This window comes from Chrysochloris asiatica, unplaced genomic scaffold, assembly GCF_000296735.1.
Source record: "Chrysochloris asiatica unplaced genomic scaffold, ChrAsi1.0 scaffold00042, whole genome shotgun sequence".
NCBI classification, from domain to species: domain Eukaryota; kingdom Metazoa; phylum Chordata; class Mammalia; order Afrosoricida; family Chrysochloridae; genus Chrysochloris; species Chrysochloris asiatica.
In genome coordinates this window covers 16,350,997-16,370,170 of record NW_006408560.1, presented here as the reverse complement: position 1 = coordinate 16,370,170, position 19,174 = coordinate 16,350,997, and the positions used below count along the sequence as shown (strand labels likewise).

At 41.0% G+C, this 19,174-nt stretch overlaps 1 pseudogene; it reads left to right on the top strand.

Annotated features, from left to right (window-relative positions):
- The first annotated feature begins 2,659 nt into the window (after nucleotides 1-2,659).
- LOC102820501 lies at nucleotides 2,660-14,990 on the top strand (annotated as a pseudogene).
- The last annotated feature ends 4,184 nt before the right edge of the window (nucleotides 14,991-19,174 follow it).

Here is a 19,174-nt window from a genome sequence, read left to right as displayed (position 1 = left end):
TCTGGTAGTATAGTGGTTACGAATCAGGCTGCAAACCACAAGGTCAGCATTTGAAACTACCAGCTGTTCTGCGGCAGAAAGATGAGGCTTTCTGCTCCCGTCAAGATTTACAGCCTTGGAAACCCTGTACAGGGTCACGCTATGGGTCAGAATTGACTCGACGGCACTTAACAACAACAACAACAACCCAATAACAGGAGTCCTGGTGTGGCACTGTGGGTTAATGCGTCAGACTGCAAAGTCATTTGAACTATATCATCAGGGGTTCAAGCTCACCAGTTGCTCCTTGGAAACCCTATACAGGGTCGCTATGGGTCTTGACGGCACTTAACAACAACAACAACCCAATAACAAGATGGCTTGCTGAGCACAGACTCTGAAATGCTTAAGGTGGAAAACTATTTCACTCACATTAAGGAATACCCTGAAACATTCTGACTCCCCAGCTGGAAACACCTCTGTGTAGGAAGATTGCTCAGTTGAGAGCTCTGTGCTAACCACTGCCTTTCAGGTCAAATCCCCTCCCTAGATTTACCATCTGCTGTCGTGGAAAAAACTGACTTTTATAAGGAGGCAGAAATAGGTTTGAATCTCATCTTTTTCACGTATTACCTAGTGTCACTGGACAAATTGCTGAACTTACCTGAGCCTTCAAGCTCATCACAACAATTGTAAATATATACCTACTTCAAGGGAGTCACTTATTGTTGTTGTTGTTGTTGTTGTTATGTGCCATGGAGTTAGTTCCAACTCATAGCGACCCTGTACAGGGTTTCCAAGGCTGTAAATCTTTACGGGAGCAGAAAGCCTCATCTTTCTCCCACGGAACAGCTGGTAGTTTCAAACTGCTGTCCCTGAGGTTCTCAGCCCGATTCGTAACCACTAAAGGGAGTCACTGGAGTGATGAAATATGGCACCTACATGAGACCTGTAAAGTCACTGGTACCCACTAGACATTGAGTCAATTCTGACTTGTAGTGACCCAACAGGACAGAGTAGAGCTGCCCTTTAGGGTTTCTAGACTGTAACTGTCATAGGGCAGAATGCCACATCTTTTTGCCATGGAGTGACTGGTGGGTTCAAACTGCCTACTTTTCAATTAACAATGCAACACTTAACCCACCACACCACCAGGACTCCTTAAGTCAGTGGTAGATGGTCAACAACTACCAACCAGTTGCTGTTGAGTCAATTCCAACTCACAGCAACTCCATGTGTATCAAAGTAGATTTGTGTTCACTAGGGTTTTCTTTCTTTCTCTCTCTCTCTCTCTCTCTCTCTCTCTCTCTCTCTCTCTCTCTCTCTCTCTTTTTAACTTTCTATTGTGATTTGGGTGAAAGTTTTCAGAGCAAATTGCTTTTCCATTCAACAATTCATACATCTTTTGTTTTGTTACATTGACTGAAATCTCCACAATGCAACAGTTCTCAAGGCCCCAGTTTGTACCATTTCCATTTGTTCTTTTCTATCCCTCCCTGCCTACTGAAACAAATGCTGCCCCTTTGATCTCGTATGGTTGATTGTTCCAAGGGATGTGTACCTCTCTGATGTAACAATGAACCTTAAAGTTTTATTTGGCTGAAAGTTGAACCACAGGGATGAATTCAATTCCAGACTTGATGGATGCCTAAGGGCCATAGTTTTGGGGTTCCACCACTCTCTAACATACCAGATGTTATTGTTGTTGTTGTTGTGTGGTAGAATCAGTCCCAACTCATAGTGATCTTGTATAGGGTTTCTAAGGAGTGGCTGGTGGGTTTGAACTGCCGATCTTGCAGTTAGTATTCCAGTGCTTATCCTACAGTGCCATAGCAGTACTGCAGCAGACTAGTATGTTTGATCTTTTTTATGATTTTGAGTTTTGTTTCATATTATGTCTCCCACTCTATCCAGCACCTTCTAATGGGATTCCTTTCATAGCAGTTGGCAATGGTAACTGGGCACCATCTAGTTCTTCTGGTCTCAGGGTCATGGAGGCTGATGTTCATGTGGTCCCATTAGTCCATTGGACTAATTGCTTCCATATGGCTCCAAGTTTCATCACTCTTCTTTCCTACAGACAGGAAGAGACCAATAGTTGCACCTTAGATGGCCACTTAACACTCCAGTTGCTACTCACCAAAGTAGGATGCAAGAACACTGTCTTTATAGATTATACTATGACAGTTGATCGTGGTGTCTCCTGAGACAATGGTCCTGAACCCACAGACCAGTGACTCATTACCTCGAGGTATTTGGTTATGACTAAGAAGTTTTCGTGCCTTGGCCTCCTGTATGTTCTACCATATTCAGGAATATCTTTACAGCACTATAAATATGCATGTAAAAATATCCTCTGTGAAACCTATATACGTTGGTGGGTGTGATCCAATTCATTTTCCCACACCTATTCAGCTACTTGTCTATCTATATATCTATTCATATACTGAGTCCTGGTGTGACACTGTAGGATAAGCAATGGACTACTAGCCACAAGATGAGCAACTCAAACCCACCAGCCACTCAGAAACCCTATAGAGCATGGGTGGGGAAACTTTTTCTGACCAAATTTGTAACATCATCACAGGCCATACAAAATTATCAACTCAAAAATTAGTTTGCTCTCTAATTTTAGGTCCCCCAAAATGGTGAGTGAGGCTACGGGGACAAACTGAGCAGCGGAGGCGAGCGTGCAGAGCCTCTGCCGGCCTCACAGTCCGGAACCCGGCGGGCCTTACCGCTAGAAACATGCACTTTTCCGGTCCTGAAACTGAGTCCCGCAGTGGGGACAGCGGCGGCTCCGCCTACGTGGCCTATAACATTCATGTGAATGGAGTCCTGCATTGTCCAGTGCGCTACAGCCAGCTCCTGGGGCTGCTTGAGCAGCTCCGGAAGGAGTATGGAGCCAATGTGCTTCCTTCATTCCCCACAAAGAAGCTTTTCTCTCTGACACCTGCTGAGGTCGAACAGAGGAGGGAGCAGTTAGAGAAGTGCACGCAAGCTGTTCGGCAAGACCCATTGCTTAGGGGCCTTGAGACCTTCAATAGTTTCCTACGTCGAGCACAACAGGAGACACAGCAGGTACCCACAGAAGAGGTCTCCTTGGAAATACTGCTTAGCAACGGGCAGAAAGTTCTGGTCAGTGTGCTAACTTCAGATCAAACTGAGGATGTCTTAGAGGCTGTGGCTGCAAAGCTGGATCTTCTAGATGACTTGATTGGATACTTTAGTCTCTTCCTAGTTCAAGAAAAAGAAGATGGAGCATTTTCTTTTGTACGGAAGTTGCAGGAGTTTGAGCCGCCTTAGGTGTCTGTTACTAGTCAACGGAATCAAGAATATAAGATTACGCTAAGGAAAAGTTATTGGGACTCTGCCTATGATGATTATGTCATGGAGAACTGGGTTGGCCTGAACTTGGCTTTATGCTCAGACAGTGTCAGCTATTGAGCGTGGGTGGATCCTGGTTACCAAGGAGCTGCACCTGCACCAGCAACTCAAGTCTCTCCAAGAGAAGGTCTCCAAGAAGGAGTTCCTGCCGCTAGCCCAGACACTGCGGCACTATGGCTACCTGCGCTTGGATGCCTGTGATTGGAAAGCAAAAGTTGGAAACAAAGAAGAAGAATCGGTTATTGGAAAATATGGTGTTGGTGTTAGAAACAATGCTGAAGATGGCATTATGGAATTTTGTAAAACCAACGACTTATTCATTACAAAAGCATTTTTTTTTTCAACAACATAAACAGTGACTATACACAGGGACCTTGCCAGATGGAATACACAGGAATCAACCGACTACATCTATGGAAAGACACAATAGAGAAGTTCAATATCATCAGCCAGAACAAAGTCAAGGGCCAACTACGTAAAAAAACATCAATTGCTTATAAGCAAGTTCAAGTTGAAGCTGAAGAAAATTAAACAAGTCCATGTGAGCCAAAATATAACCTGAATATATCTTACCTGGATTGCGAGACCATCTTAAGAACAGATTTGATTTATTAGACACCAATATCCAAAGACCAGATGAGTTGTGGGATAATATCAAGAACATTGTACATAAAGAAAACAAAATGCCATTAGAAATACAGGAAAGGGAAAGAAGACCAAAGTGGATGTCTGAAGAGACTCTGAAACTTGCTCTTGAATGTAGAGAGCTAAAGCTAATAAAATTAACTACATAGTAAAAGAACTAAACAGAAAAAATGTAAAGACATCTCAATTATTATAGAATTCATTATATAATTTTACATAAATTATCATAATGAATCTATTTTATAAATTATATATTTATGTATATAAATTATTTATATATAAATTTATTGTATGAATTATTAGAATGAAATGTACAAAGACCTGGAGTTAGAAAACCAAAAGAGATTACATTAGTATTTCTCAAACTGAAAGAACTGAAGAATGCATTCAAGCCTCAAATTACAATACTCAGTGGACAAATAGGACGTGTGGTGGCTCTGTAGGGTAAGCACTGAACTGTGAATCATGAGGTCAGCAGTTTGAACCCACCAATCATTTTGCAGGAGTAAGATGAAGCTTTCTTTTCCAACAAAGATTTACAGCCTCAGAAACTCTATACAGGGTAACTATGAGTCGGAATCAACTCAACTGCACTTAACAACAACAATGAGCAAAATATTGAAAGATATGGAAAGCATCAAAAGAAGACAGAAGGAATATACAGAGTCACTGCACTTAAAAGAACTGGTAAACATTTAACCATTTCAGGAGGTAACATATGATCTAAAAGGAAGAAGTCCAAGCTGCATCGGATGCTTTTGCATAAAGCAAGCCTCCAATAATTCATGTGTTGTCAGTTGAAATGTTTCAGCAAAACAATGAAGCATTGGAGATGCTCCTCTGTTTATGCCATGAAATTTGGAAGACAGCTACCTCACCAACCGACTAGAAGAGATCCATATTTGTGCCAATTCCAAAGAAAGGTGACCCAGCGGAGTGTGGAAATTATCTAACAATATCATTAATATTGCTGAAATTACAGCAATATGTTGATAGCGAACTGCCAGAAACTAAGCCAGGTTCAGAAGAGAACAGGGAACTAGGGATATCATTGCTGACCTCAACTGGATTTTGGCTGAAAGCAGACAATATCAGAAAGATATTAATTTGTGTTTTATTGATTCTGCAAAAGTATTTGACCATGTGGATCATAACAAACCAATGATGAATGAGAATTCCAGAACTTCATCGTGGTCATGCAGAAACTATATATAAAACAAAAGGCAGATAGTCTAACAGAACAAGGGGATACTGCATGATTTAAAATCGGGAAAGGTATGCATCAGGGTTGTATCCTTTCACTATACTTATTCAATCTGTATGCTGAGCAAATAATCCAAGAAACTGGAATATAGGGGAAAGAATGAAGCATCAGGATTGGAGAAAGACTCATTCATTAACAACCTGTAATGTGCAGATGAGACAGCCTTGCTTGTCAAGAGGTCTTTAAGCACTTAACGGTGAAGATCAAAGACTGTAGCATTAAGTATGAACTAATGTAAAGAAAACAAAAAATTCTCACAACCGGACCAATAAACAATATCATGATAAACAGAAAAGATTGAAGTTGTCAAGAATTGGACCTACAATCAATGCCCATGGAAGTAAGGGGGGGGGGGGCGGGATGCGGAATCAAAGGACATATTGCATTAAATAAATCTGCTGGGAAAGACCTCCTTAAAGCGGTAAAGAACAAAGACATCACTTTGAGGAACCAGAGTGCCCCTGACCAAGCCATTGTATTTTCAATCACTTCATATGCATGAGAAAGCTGGTCAATGAATAAGAAAGAGTAGAGAAGAACCGATGCACTTTAGTTAAGGTGTCTGAGAACAATATTGAATAAATCACGGACTGCAGGAAGAAAGAACAAATCTGTCTTGGAAGAAGTATAGCCAGAATTCTCCTTAGAAGAGAGGATGGCACGATTGCATCTCCTGTGCTTTGAACATGGTATCAAGAAGAACCAGTCCCTGGAGAAGGATATCATGTTTGGTCAAGTAAAGGGTCAACGAAAAAAAGGCAAGACCTTCAACAAGATGGATTGACACAGTGCTGTAACAATGGACTTATCCATAGCAATGATTGTGAGGATAGCACAAGACTGGGAAGTGTTTTGTTCTGTTGTGCATAGGGTGCCTATGAATCAGAACCAACTTGTGGTATCTAACAACAACAACCCTCTAGTTAGCAATTTGCCCTCCTTTTCCATCCACCCCTGATAACCTTAAAAGAATATTTCTATGTACAAAACTTTTCTTGATTTTTTATAGTAGTGGTTGCATACAATACCTGTCCTTTTGTGATTGATTAATTTCACTTAGTATAATGTCCTCCAGATTCAAGCATGTTATGAGGTGGTTCACAGATTTATTGCTATTCTTTAATGTTGCATACTATTCCGTTGGGTGTATGTCCCATGGTTTGTTTATCCATTCATCCATTGATGAATACTTAGGTTGTTTCCATCTTCTTGCTATTGTAAATACCTCTTTGATGAGTGTGGTGTGCACATATCTATTTCTGTTATGGTTCTTATTTCTGTAGGATACATACCTACTAGTAGGATTGCTTGATCATATGATATTTGTATTTCCAACTTTTTAAGGAAACATCATACCATTTTCCACTGGCTGCATCATATTACATTCTCACCAACACTATATAAGGATTCCAGTCTCTCCACACCCTCACCAGCATTTATTGTTTTCTCTTATTTTGTACTATGCTGTTAATGCTGGGGTGAGATGCTACCTCGTTGCTGTTTTGACTTGCATTGTAGGATAAACACAAGATCAGTGGTTCAAGTCCACCAGCCACTCCTCAGAAAAAAGATGAAGCTTTCTGCTACCACAAATATTTACAATCTAAGAAACGTTGTACGGGGTCACCTCGAGTCAGTACAGACTCAATGGCACTTAACAGCAACAATTGATAATGAAGGAGCCCTAATGGTGCAGTGGGTCGAGCATTACACTACTAACACAAGTTCAGTGGTTCAAACCCATCAGCCACTCCAAGGGAGATTTACAATCTCAGAAACATTAAGGAGTTCTACCCTGTCCTACAGGGTCACTATGAGTCAGCATCAACCCAATGGCAGTGGATTTTTTTAATTTAATGGCTAATAATCACAAGCATTTCTTCATGTGTTTGTTGGCCACCTGAATGTCTTCTTTGGTGAACTAACTATCTGTTCAGATCCTCTGCCCATTTTTTTCAATATGTCAGGCTGCAAACCACAAGGTCAGCAGTTCAAAACTACCAGCTGTTCCGTGGGAGAAAGATGAGGTTTTCTGCTTCCGTAAAGATTTACAGCCTCAGAAACCCTGTACAGGGTCGCTATGAGTCGGAACTGACTCCACGGCACACAACAACAACAAAGTAGTCTCATTTGTCTTCTACCGTTTTTTATGTTTTTTGTTATGTTTAATTATGTATTTCTGCACATGGCAGGGCCACTGTTTGCCTTTATTTTTTCTCTGATGATTTTTATAGTTTAGTTTTTACATTTAGGTCTTTGATACACCTAGAATTCAGTTTTGTATATGGTGAGACATATGGATCCTGTTTCGTTTTCTGCAAATGGATATCCAGTTTTGACAGCACTATTTGTTAAGAGACTGTCTCCTCCCCCATTTAATGAGTTTTTGTCAAAGCTCAACTCTCTATAGATGGATGGGTTTGCTTCTGGGGTCTCAATTATTTTCCATTGGTCTGTGTCTCTGCCATGTACCAGTACCAGGCTGTTTTAACTACACAGGTATTTAATAGGTTTCAAGATCATGAAGTGTGAGGTCTCCTACTTTGTTCTTCTCTAGAAGTGATCTCTTTCCTTTCCAAATTAAGTTGGTGAATAGTTTTTCTTCCTCATTAAAACTTGCACTAAGACTCAGAGAAGAGTCAACATTTATGATGTGGAAAGAGTCTATAGTCCAGCATGCAGCATGAGGTTTAGGGGAGCAGAGTGATGATATTTATCAAGAACTCATCAAGTTAGTTCCGACTCATACCAACTCCATGTACAACAGAAGGAAAACTACCCAGTCCTGTACCAACCCTCACAATTGTTGCTATGTTAGTGCCCACTGTTGCTGCCACAGTGTCAATCTATCTTGTTGGAGGTCTTCCTCTTTCTCACTGACCATCTACATCATCAAGCATGATGTTCTTCTCCAGGTATTGGTTCTTCTTGATAATATGTCCAAAGTATGAGAGAGGAAGTCTCAGTATCCTCACTTCTAAGGGGAATTCTGCCTCTACTTCTTCCAACACAGATTTATTTGCTCTTCTGGCATGCCATGGTACTTTCAATATTCTCCTCCAACACCATACTTCAAATGCATCAATTCTTCTATGGTCTTCCGTATTCATTGTCCAGCTTTCACATGCATATGAGGCAATTGAAAACACCATGATCTGGGTCAGACACACCTTAATCCTCAAAGAGACATCTTTGTTCTTTAACACATTAAAGAGGCCTTTTGCAGAAGATTCGTCTAATGCAACATGTCATTTGATTTCTTGACTGCTGCTTCTGTGAGTGTTAATTGTAGATCCAAGCAAAATGAAGTCTTTGACAACTTCGATCCTTTCTCCTTTTATTGGTCCAGTTGTGAAGATTTTTGTTTTCTTTGCATTCAGGTGCAATTCATATTGAAGACTGAAGTCTTTGATCTTCATCAGCAAGTACTTTAAGTCTTCTTTGCTTCCAGCAAGCAAGGTTGTATCATCTGTATCTGGCAGATTGCTAATGAGTCATCCTCCAATTCTGATGCCACATTTTTCAAGAACTCAAAGGCATACGTTTCTTTTCACATTTAACATTTCTGAAATTGGAATATGTCTTTGACTCAATGTTACTGAATGATATGTAAAATATCAATATATTTTAAATTTCATAGACGTATGTTGTTGTTGTTAAGTGCCGTCGAGTCGGTTCCGACCCATAGCGACCCTGTACAGGGTTTCCGAGGGTGTAAATCCTTACAGGAGTAGAAAGCCTCATCTTTCTCCCGCGGAGCAGCTGGTAGTCTCGAACCGCTGACCTTAAGGTTCGCAGCCCGATTCGTAACGTATAGATTTGGTCAAATATTGTTTGCTGTTGGCTCCAACTCAGAACGACCCTATGCACAACAGAATGAAACACTGCTCAGTCCTGCTCTATCCTCACAATTGTTGTTGTTGAAGCCTGCTGTTGCAGCTTCTGTATCAATCCAGATCATCAGGGGTCTTTCTCCCTTTTGTTAAACGTCTACTAATGTAGACATGGTGTTACGTGCCATTGACTAGGTTCCAACTCATAGTGACCCTGTAATAGGTTTCCAAGGAGCAGTTGGTGGGTTTGAATTACAACCTTGTGGTTAGCAGTCCAATGGCTTATCCCATAGTGTCTCACTACTAATATAAGAAAAAAATTTTTCTAAGTATACCAAAAAAGTGGTTGCCCTTGAGGAGAGAAACTATGAGTAATGAAGGAGGAAGTGAAACTTCTTTTTTTCCTGTAAACAATTGTTCACATGTTTAAATCATACGTCTATTTCACGTTCAAATGTTTAAATTATATGTATATTACATCAGAAATTATGTGTCAGAGGAAACATGGTGAATAAAATATGTTTTATTAGTATCATTACTTTTTTGAAATTTAAATAATATTACTTGAGTATTTATGCAAGGTACTGACTCATACATACAATAACTTGATTGTATTCTTACTAATTTGTCCTATTAGCATCATTATTGGTTCATGAGAGTTGGACGCACAGATTGGTTAGGTGATTTGCCCAATGTCACACAGCCCCTGCAGGGTAAGGCAGGCTTCCTCCCTCAGGTTCCAATGCTGCTCTCTCTGAATCTGATTCCCCTGCTTGAGTCCTCCTGATGTTGGCCAGTCAGGGAGCATCTTTCAGGTTCCAAAGCAGGGCCCATCCAACACCTCAAGTCACCTCCAAACTGACCTGAGAGGCAGGGAACCCTAGCCCCACTTGACAGGAAAGAAAGCCCACTCAGAGATGTGAATAACCTTGAATTCACATCTCCCACAGTTTGACAAAGACCAAACCTGGGGAGATGTGAATTCAAGGTTGCTGTTGACTAAGTGCCCCTCTTCAATTCTTCAAAACAGCCTCCACTTTCAAAGAACAAAAATTCCTCTCCAGGGCTGAAGAAGAGCGGAGTGCCCTCCCCTCTCAAGCACAAAGGCTGCTCATGAACATCCAACCCCAGGAAACACCTGTTTCTCATCTCCCCTCCCCTAGACAACTGCCTTCACTTCTCAGAGTCTGCTTCAGGGAAAGGGAAGGTGGTCTCCATGTCCTTTATGGAGAAGTCTCTTACCTGGAACAAGAGCTTGGATTCTCAAGGGTCCCCATTCACCAGTGGTAACCCACTCCCAGTCCTCACATGTGGATTCAAAGCCCAGCCTAACCTACCCTGTTCCCAAACCTAGGCTTCTACATTGGAACCTCACCCATGACTTGGCCCAAAATCCTACAGAATCCCAGGCCACATATTTGCATCTTAACTGCCACCCCAGCAACACCTGCCACCCTTTCACAGTTTCTCTGCCTCTAACCACTCTAATCTATCCATGTCTTCAGTCTGGGGGAGGAAGGGAATGACTCCCAGACAACACCTTCCCCCAATCTCCCCCACCACACCTGAAAGCTATGCACAATCCACCCTCCCTCACTGCCAACCCAGCTACAGGAGTGCTGGTCTCTAGTGCCACCTAGTGTTTATACAGCAAACTGCTGCTTTCCATCATCAGGACACCACTCAACAAATATTTAAGGTGCTAATAGGCTCTGGTAGCGTAGTGGTTACGAATCGGGCTGCGAACCTTAAAGTCAGCGGTTCGAAACTACCAGCCGCTCCGCGGGAGAAAAATGAGACTTTCTACTCCCGTAAAGAGTCCGTTTGATCTGCAAGGTTGGCAGGTCAAGCTCACCAGCCATTCCTTGGAAACCCTACACAGGGTCTCTGTGGGTCAAAAGCTACTCGATGGTACTTAACAACAAGCTCTGCATTGAGTCAGAGACCAGTGCCTTCAGACCACCTGCTGAAGGCCACCATCTCTTCCTCTCTGTGGTCTGTGTGTGGAAACTTGGTGTTCATACTACAGTCAGGAAAGTAGCTACATCTGTAAATTTCAACAGCAGCTAAACCAACAGGGAGAACCTTTTTCAGTTCCTGTCTGTTTTGCTGCCAGTTCCCAGCTGGGAAAATACTAGCTTCTTTCTTGCTGACTACCATGTGGTAACTCCCTCTTACAAACATTGTTCTTGTTGTCAAATGCTCTTGAGTCAGTTCCGACTCATAGTAACCCTGTATAGGGAGAGTTTCCAAGGAGCAGCTGGTGAGTGGTAGAGCATAAGATAAACACTGTTTTGGCCAAAATTACCTTAGTGACATCCCTTAGGAGAGTGTCCTGTTAGAGACTGGTAAATGACGATATAAGTCTTATGGCCACATTTCCTTTGTTGAAACAAAGGAAACAGTTTCTCTCAGCCCTAGATTAAATAATTTATGGTTAGTGGCCATATTGTATCAAAAAAAGAAAATGTATATAGAAGCATTAAATTAACACTACATGTAATGACTGACTGAGGCACTAAAAGATACTCACATGTGACTTTAAGACAAACACGTGTCACAGTTCATTTGACACACACATATAGGACATCAGGAATACTGATAAGCATTTATAAATAAATGTACAACTGATCAGTATCCAACAAGCAAAAGTGGATCAACCAGACAAATCAACCACAGTGTGTTAACTTTTCACACCATCCAGGGACTCCTATAGTATTTGTCACTATAGGTTGAAATTCAACTCCATGACAATGGGTTTTGTTTGCAAATAAACAGGAAGACTCTGGATCTGACTCCTCATTGCTACCTATAGGTGCCTGGCTGAACCCACAGGTGGCTGGCTTCCTGGAAGAAACCCCTGTACTTAAGGGGAGATTCCTGAGAGGGACAGATTAGTTGAGAGGAAAGATTTCTAGTCTGGGAGTTAAAATCATCTGGTTTTAAACCCAGGTGTGCTTGGTCAAGAAATAATCCTTATAATGAAAACAGCTAACTGAGCAATTATTTATTTTGCAGATGATATTGTTACTTTTTTATTGCTATTTAAAAAAACACACCCCAAGTTAACATGTTTCATGCATACAATTTAAATTGGGCAGTTACTGAGTGCTCTGCTAAAAGCTTTTATCTTTTTTAAATCATAACAGCAATCCTATGTGATAGACACTATTCTTTTCATTTCATATATGAAAAACCTGATGCTGGAGAGATTGTAACCACTCAAGATCACACAGTCAGGAGATAGAAAAGCTGGACCCAACTCAGATTCCTTTGATGCTGAAGTCCAAGTCTTTGGACACTCTCTTATACTGTCCAACTGGATCACTTAGTCTGGCACCAAGATAAATTCCATGTGCATCTAAATTTTAAACATAAGAATTTAAACCATAAAAGTGCTAGAAGAAAACATGAGAGAAATTTGAAAAAATATTTTTGAAGTAAGCATGGTCCTTTTGTGTGTATGCTGGAAATATATATAGCAAAGTATACATCTATTTCTACATACACAGTTCAGGGACATTGATTATGTTCTTCACGTCTTGCAGCCATTATTGCTGTCTCTTTTTAAATCACCCACCACCATCAACAGAAACTCAACTGCCCTCCAAGCAAAAAGCCCCCCATTTCCTTTCCTTCTCATCCTGGGAACTACTAAAAGAATCTTTGGTTTCTAAATATTTGCATGCGCATTTAAACCTTTGATAGATATTTTCATATTGTTTTCCAAAGGATGTTCCTACCAACACTCCTACCAACAATGTCTAAATTTCTCACCAACACATAATGATCACAAAACTTTTTACCTTTTGCTAAACTGGCAGGTGAAAGTTACATTTCATTATAGTTTTTTGGTCATTTTTCAAAGGTTGGAGACTTGAATTCACCCAGAAATGCTTTTAAAAATGATCTACTTCTGAAAAAACAGCCATTGAAAACCATGAGCTCAGTTCTATTGTGCTTACAGTTCTACTATGATGCAATAACCATGAGTTGAAATTGACTTGAAGACAGCTGGTACTGGTATTGGTCTCATAAATGCATTTGAGCATCATATAAAATGATTAAAAGTCATTTTTATATCATTATCTGTGAACTGTCTGCTTATGTCCTTTCCCCATGCTTGTCTTTTTTTCTATTGAATTATAGGAGTTAGTTAGATTAGCCCCTTTTCAAAAACATAATTACAAAGATTTTCTCTAGTTCATTTACTAACTTAGCCTTGGGAATATTAGCCATGCCAGAATTATCCATTTTCATGAAGTCAAACCTATCAGTCCTTTTAAAAATGGCTTTTCGGTTTTACACTTTGCTTTAGAATATCATCCCAAGCAAAATAAATCAGTCATAAGAGGACAAATATTTTATGATCTCACTTATATGAAATCTGGATCAGCATTGCATTATATCTATAGACCACAGTCTTCTATTTATGTAGATTTCTAGCAGTTTTCTCTGCATGTAGACCTCAGTCCTGCAACTACAAGGAATTAGATTCTGCCAGCTACCAGAATGATCAGGAAATGAATTCTCCCCCAGAGTTTCCAGAACACGAACTGCTATAAACCTTGATTTTAGACCACACTGACCCTCTGTTATTTCTTCAGTAGAGCAGTCATGCTCATTCCATAAGCCTGTTTCTTCTGCCTACAATTCTTTTCCTTCAGGTGTCTTCATTTTTTCATTTCCTTACCTTCTTCAGGTCTTTGTACAAGTCTTTTCTTCTTAGTAAGGTCTACCCCCAACTCACTACTTAAAACTGCAAGCTCGTTCCACACCCTCATGACTCCTTCCGGTTCTGTGTTCTCCACAGCACTTATTACAGGAATGTGGAGGTGAGTTTAGTGGGGGCTGTGGAATGCAGCAAGCAAATGAAACCTCAGAGTAAACTGCAAATCCTAATAACAGATACCATTATTACTCCTAGGAAAAAACAAAGCTGGTAAATTAACAAACTTGTCTATGGTCACAAAGCTAATAAATGGTTGAACCGGGATTCAGACCTTGGCTGTTGAATTATATAGGTTATATAAATTATGGTCTATGCACATGATGGAATAATATTTAGATAATAAAAAGGATAAGACATACCTCTATATATTTCTAAGTGGAAAGATGTTCATAGAATATTAAGTGTATCGTAGATGTATGCATAGTGTTGCCCAGACTTTATAAAGATGCACACACGTGTTGATGTGGGCATAAAGAAAGTGTAAATGTTGATAGGCCAAACAGTTCATTGCACTTGTCTTCAGGGTTCTCTTTTTCTGTGTCATCAGATATTTCTATAACTCGTATTTAAAAAAAAATACGTATTAAAACTTTTGAGAAGCCTTTTGCGGGTTTCCGTGATCGTGGAGCTATAGCCATCTGGCACAATTCCCGAGTACAAGGCAGTGAGGCGCTGCCTGCCCGACCCCAAGTGTAAGACACCACCACTTCACCGAATGCGCATCTTCACTCTTAACCACGTGGTCGTCATCACCAAGTCTGCTTCTGCTACTTTGCATCACAGCTAAAGAAAATGAAGATGTCTTCCGGAGAGATCGCGTACTGTGGGCAGATGTTGGAGAAGTCCCCACTGTGGGTGAAGAACCCGCAATGGAACCCACAACATGTACCGGGAGTACCGGGACCTGATCATTGCGGGTGCCGTCACCCAGTGCTACCGAGACATGGGCACTGGGCACCGTCTCGAGCGCTGGGCACCGCGCCCGCACCCATTCTATCCAGATGATGAAAGTTGAGATTGCAGCAGCAAGTGCCGACGGCCTGCGGTCACGCAGTTCCATGACTCCAAGATCAAGTTCCGGCTGCCCCACTGGGTCCTGTGTCGGCAGCACAAGCCTCGCTTCACCACCAAGCGGCCCAACACCTTCTAGGCACAGCCCCTACCCCCCACCCCTGTTCTGCCCAATAAACACCTCAAGGGAATGACAAAAAAAAAAAAACTTTTGAGCGAAACAGTGGCATAATCACAATTGTGCTTCAGCAAGATTAAACCATACCTACAGGAACTCTGGTAGCGTAGTGGTTACAAATAGGGCTGTGAACCTTAAGGTCAGTGGTTCGAAACTAAGAGCCACTCCGCGGGAGAAAGATGAGGCTTTCTACTCCCGTAAAGGTTTACACCCTCGGAAACCCTGTACAGGGTCGCTATGGGTCAGAACTGACTCGATGGCAACTTAACAACAACAACAATGCTTATCAATGGAGAAGAGATTGAGGTTGTCAAGGACTTCATTCTTCTTGGATCAACTATCAACACTCTCGGAAGCAGCAGTCAAGAGATCAGACGACGTATTTATTGCACTGGGCAAATCTGCTGCACAGGAACTTTTTAAAGTATTGAAGAGCAGAGATGTCAGCTTGAGGACTAAGGTGCGCCTGACCCAGGCCATGGTATTTTCAATAACCTCATATGGATGCGAAAGCTGGACAGTGAATCAGGAAGATCGTAGAAGAATTAATGCCTTTGAGTTGTGGTGTTGGAGGAGAATACTAAAAGTGCCATGGACTGCCAAAAGAACCAATAGATCTGTTTTGGAAGAAGTGCAGCCAGAGTGCTCCTCGGAGGCCAGGATGGCTAAGCTTTGTCTCTGCTACTTTGGACACATTGTCTGGAGAGAAGAGTCGCTGGAGAAGGGTGTCATGCTGGGTAAGGTGGAGGGTCAGAGAAAAAGAGGAAGACTCCCAACGAGATGGATCAGCCAGGTGGCATCATTGATGGACTCAAGTGTGGCAGCAGTAGTGAGGTTGGCCCAGGATCGGACATTGTTTCATTCTGCTGTGCATGGGGTCGCTATGAGTCGGTTCCGACTCAATGGCACCTGACAACAACAACATGCTAACAAAAGGAGGGTCCCGCACTATGGGGTCATGCGCTGGACTGCAAGCTCGGTTTGAACCACAAGGTCAGTGGTTCAAACTCACCAACTGCTCCTCGGAAACCCTACACAGGGTGCTATAAGTCAAAACTGACTTGAAGGCACTTAACAACAAACAACAATGCTAACAAAGAGTCCTGGTGTAGGATAAGCACTAGACCATAAGGTTGGTTTGAACAACAAGGTCAGTGATTCAAACTCACCAACTGCTCCTCGGAAACCCTATAAGGGTTGCTATGAGTTGCAACCGACTTGACAGCACTTAACAACAACGGACAATGCTAATAGATGTTCAGTCATTTCAAGAGATACCGTATGATCAAGAACCAATGGTTGTGAAGGACAAAATCCAACCAGCACTGGAAGCATTGACAAAAAACAAAGCGCCAGGAATTGACAGAATACAAATTTAAATCTTTCAACAAACTGATACAGTGACAGCGCTGGAGGGACTCACTCATCTATGTCAAGAAATACTGAAGACAGCTACTAGGCCAACCAACTGGAAGACATTCATATTTGTGCTTATTTCAAAAACAATGTGGCCAAACAGAATTCAGAAAACATCAAATAATGTCATTAATATCACACACGAGTAAAATTTTTGCTGAACATAATTGAAAAATGATTACAGAAATACATCAACATGGAGCTGCCAGAAATTCAAGTTGGATTCAGAAAAGGATATGGAATGAGGGATACCTTTGCTGACATCAGATAGATCTTGACTGAAAGCAGAAAATTCCAGAAAAATGTTTACTTATGCTTTATTGACTATGCAAAGGTGTTCCACTATGTGGGTTATAACAAACTATGAAAGAATGAGAATTATGGAGAATGAAAATTCCAGAAGGCATCATGGTGCTCATAAGAAATCTGTCCATAGACTAAGAGGCACTCATTCAAACAGAATAAGGGGATATTGAATAGTTTAATATCAAGGAAGATGTGTGCCAGTGTTGTATCCTTTCACCATGCTTATTCAGTCTATATGCTAAGCAAATAATCTGAGAAACTGGATTACATGAAGAAGAACTTGGCATCAGGATTGGAGGAAGATCCATTAACAACCTGCGGTATTCAGAGGACACACCTGGCTTGCTGAAAGGGAAGAGGACCTGAAATACTTACTGATGAAGATCAAAGACCACAGCCTTCAGTATGGATTGCACCTCAATATAAAGAAAATTAGAATCCTCGCTACTGGACCATTAAATAACATCATGATAAATGGAGTAAAGATTGAAGTTGTCAAAGACTTCATTTTGCTTGGCTCCACAATCAGTGCTTATGGAAGCAACAGTCAAGAAATAAAATGATGTATTATATTTGGTAAATCTACTTCAAAAGACCTCTTTTACAAAATCAACAACAAAGATGTCAGTTTGAGAATTAAGGAGTGCCTGGCCCAAGCCATGATATTTTCAATTGCCTCATATGTATGTGAAAGTTGGACAATGAATAAGAAAGAAGAATTGATGCATTTGAATAATGGTGTTGGTGAAGAATATTGAAAGTACCATGGACTGCCAGAAGAACAAACAAATCTTCCCAGTCAGAATGTTCCTTAGACATGAAGATGGCAAGACTTTGAAAAAGTGGAAGACTCCAATGAGATCGATTGATACAACGGCAGTAACAATGGTCTTAAACATACCAACAATTGTGAGGAGTATGGTGTAGGACTGGGCAATATTTTATTGTTTTGTGCATTAGAATTGACAACAGCACCTCACAATATGCTGATTGCTTCATTTGAAAACTAATTTAAGTATTTGTTCTCATGCTTCTCCTTTTACTTTCTATTATGTTCAAATGTCTGCTTCAGGATTTTTATTTAAATCATCCTTAAATATGCATCTGTCTAGACAGTACAGGAAAAGTGAAGCTTTTGGTCTAATTGATCCAAGTTAATAAACTTTGTAATTGTCCTGGTGTAGCGCTGGAGAGTAAGCCCTGGGCTGCTAACCGCAAGGTTGATGGCTCAAACCAACCAGCTGCTCCTCAGAAACCCAATATAGGATTGTTACAAGTCAGAACGGACTGGATGGCACATAACAACAACGTAATTACTCATAATCCTGGTTCTCCATCAGGACTTTGAAAATCCTCACTGTAGATCATTGAGACGCTCAAACTGAGTATCATCTATATTTTTTAAAAATCTAATGATATCGCTGGTGGATGATTAGGGTTAAGAACTGAATCCCTTGGTCTATATGTAATCTATAAAATTCAAATGGGAATGTATATGGCAAGGAGGGGCTAAGAGTTCATCTTCCAAGAAAATCTTCAATATCTCCTCATCACAGACCAGAAGATGTAGAAAATGTTAAGTGAAAAATGGATGAGTGACAAGGCATTGGTTTGAGGAATTCACCACTGTTTAGTACGTCTCTCAGACTTTGAGCCTGAGCCCAGAAGTTCCATCTCATCTGTAGCCCCGAATTGACATGACTTCTGGATGCAAGATCTTGCCAACAAATCTCATAACACACAGGAAAACAAAATCAAAATACATATTTTAAATTTTACAATAAGAGGCATACTTGTCAACTGGACTGGATAGACCTGTCAGCCTAACCAATGAGTTCTCTTCCCAAAGATAGACCATGCAGGGATCCAGGGTATCAGTGGGCTACTTGGTGAGCAGGAGTCAGGATAGGTGGGCAGATGCTGCTGGCGTGGACTGTACTGGCCTTGCAGAGTCTGAGCTCTCTACCTCCATGGTAGGATTCATCTGCCTGGTAGCACTTCATTTGTCTCTGTCATTCTGTCACTCTCTTTTCTTTATGCACAGACTCTTGTCAACCTCCTTTTGACTGACATAGTCTTTCTTTAGTTGTGTTTATATTTGAGATTAAGTTTTGTCCTAGAAACTCTGTAAAATGACTATATACTGCTGTGGCACTGTGGATTAATGCCCTGGACTGCAAAGTCAGTTTGAACCACAAGGTCAGTGATTCAAACTCACCAGTTGCTCCTTGGAAACCCTATACAGAGTCGCTATGAGTAGGAACCGACTTGACAACACTTAATAACAATAACAATTGTCAATATGGAGTCCTGATGTCGCTCTGAAAGATAACGTACTGGACCGAAAGATCAGTTTGAACCATAAGGCCAGAGGTTCAAATCCACAGGTCACTCCTCAGAAGTAATGATAGGGTGGCTATGAA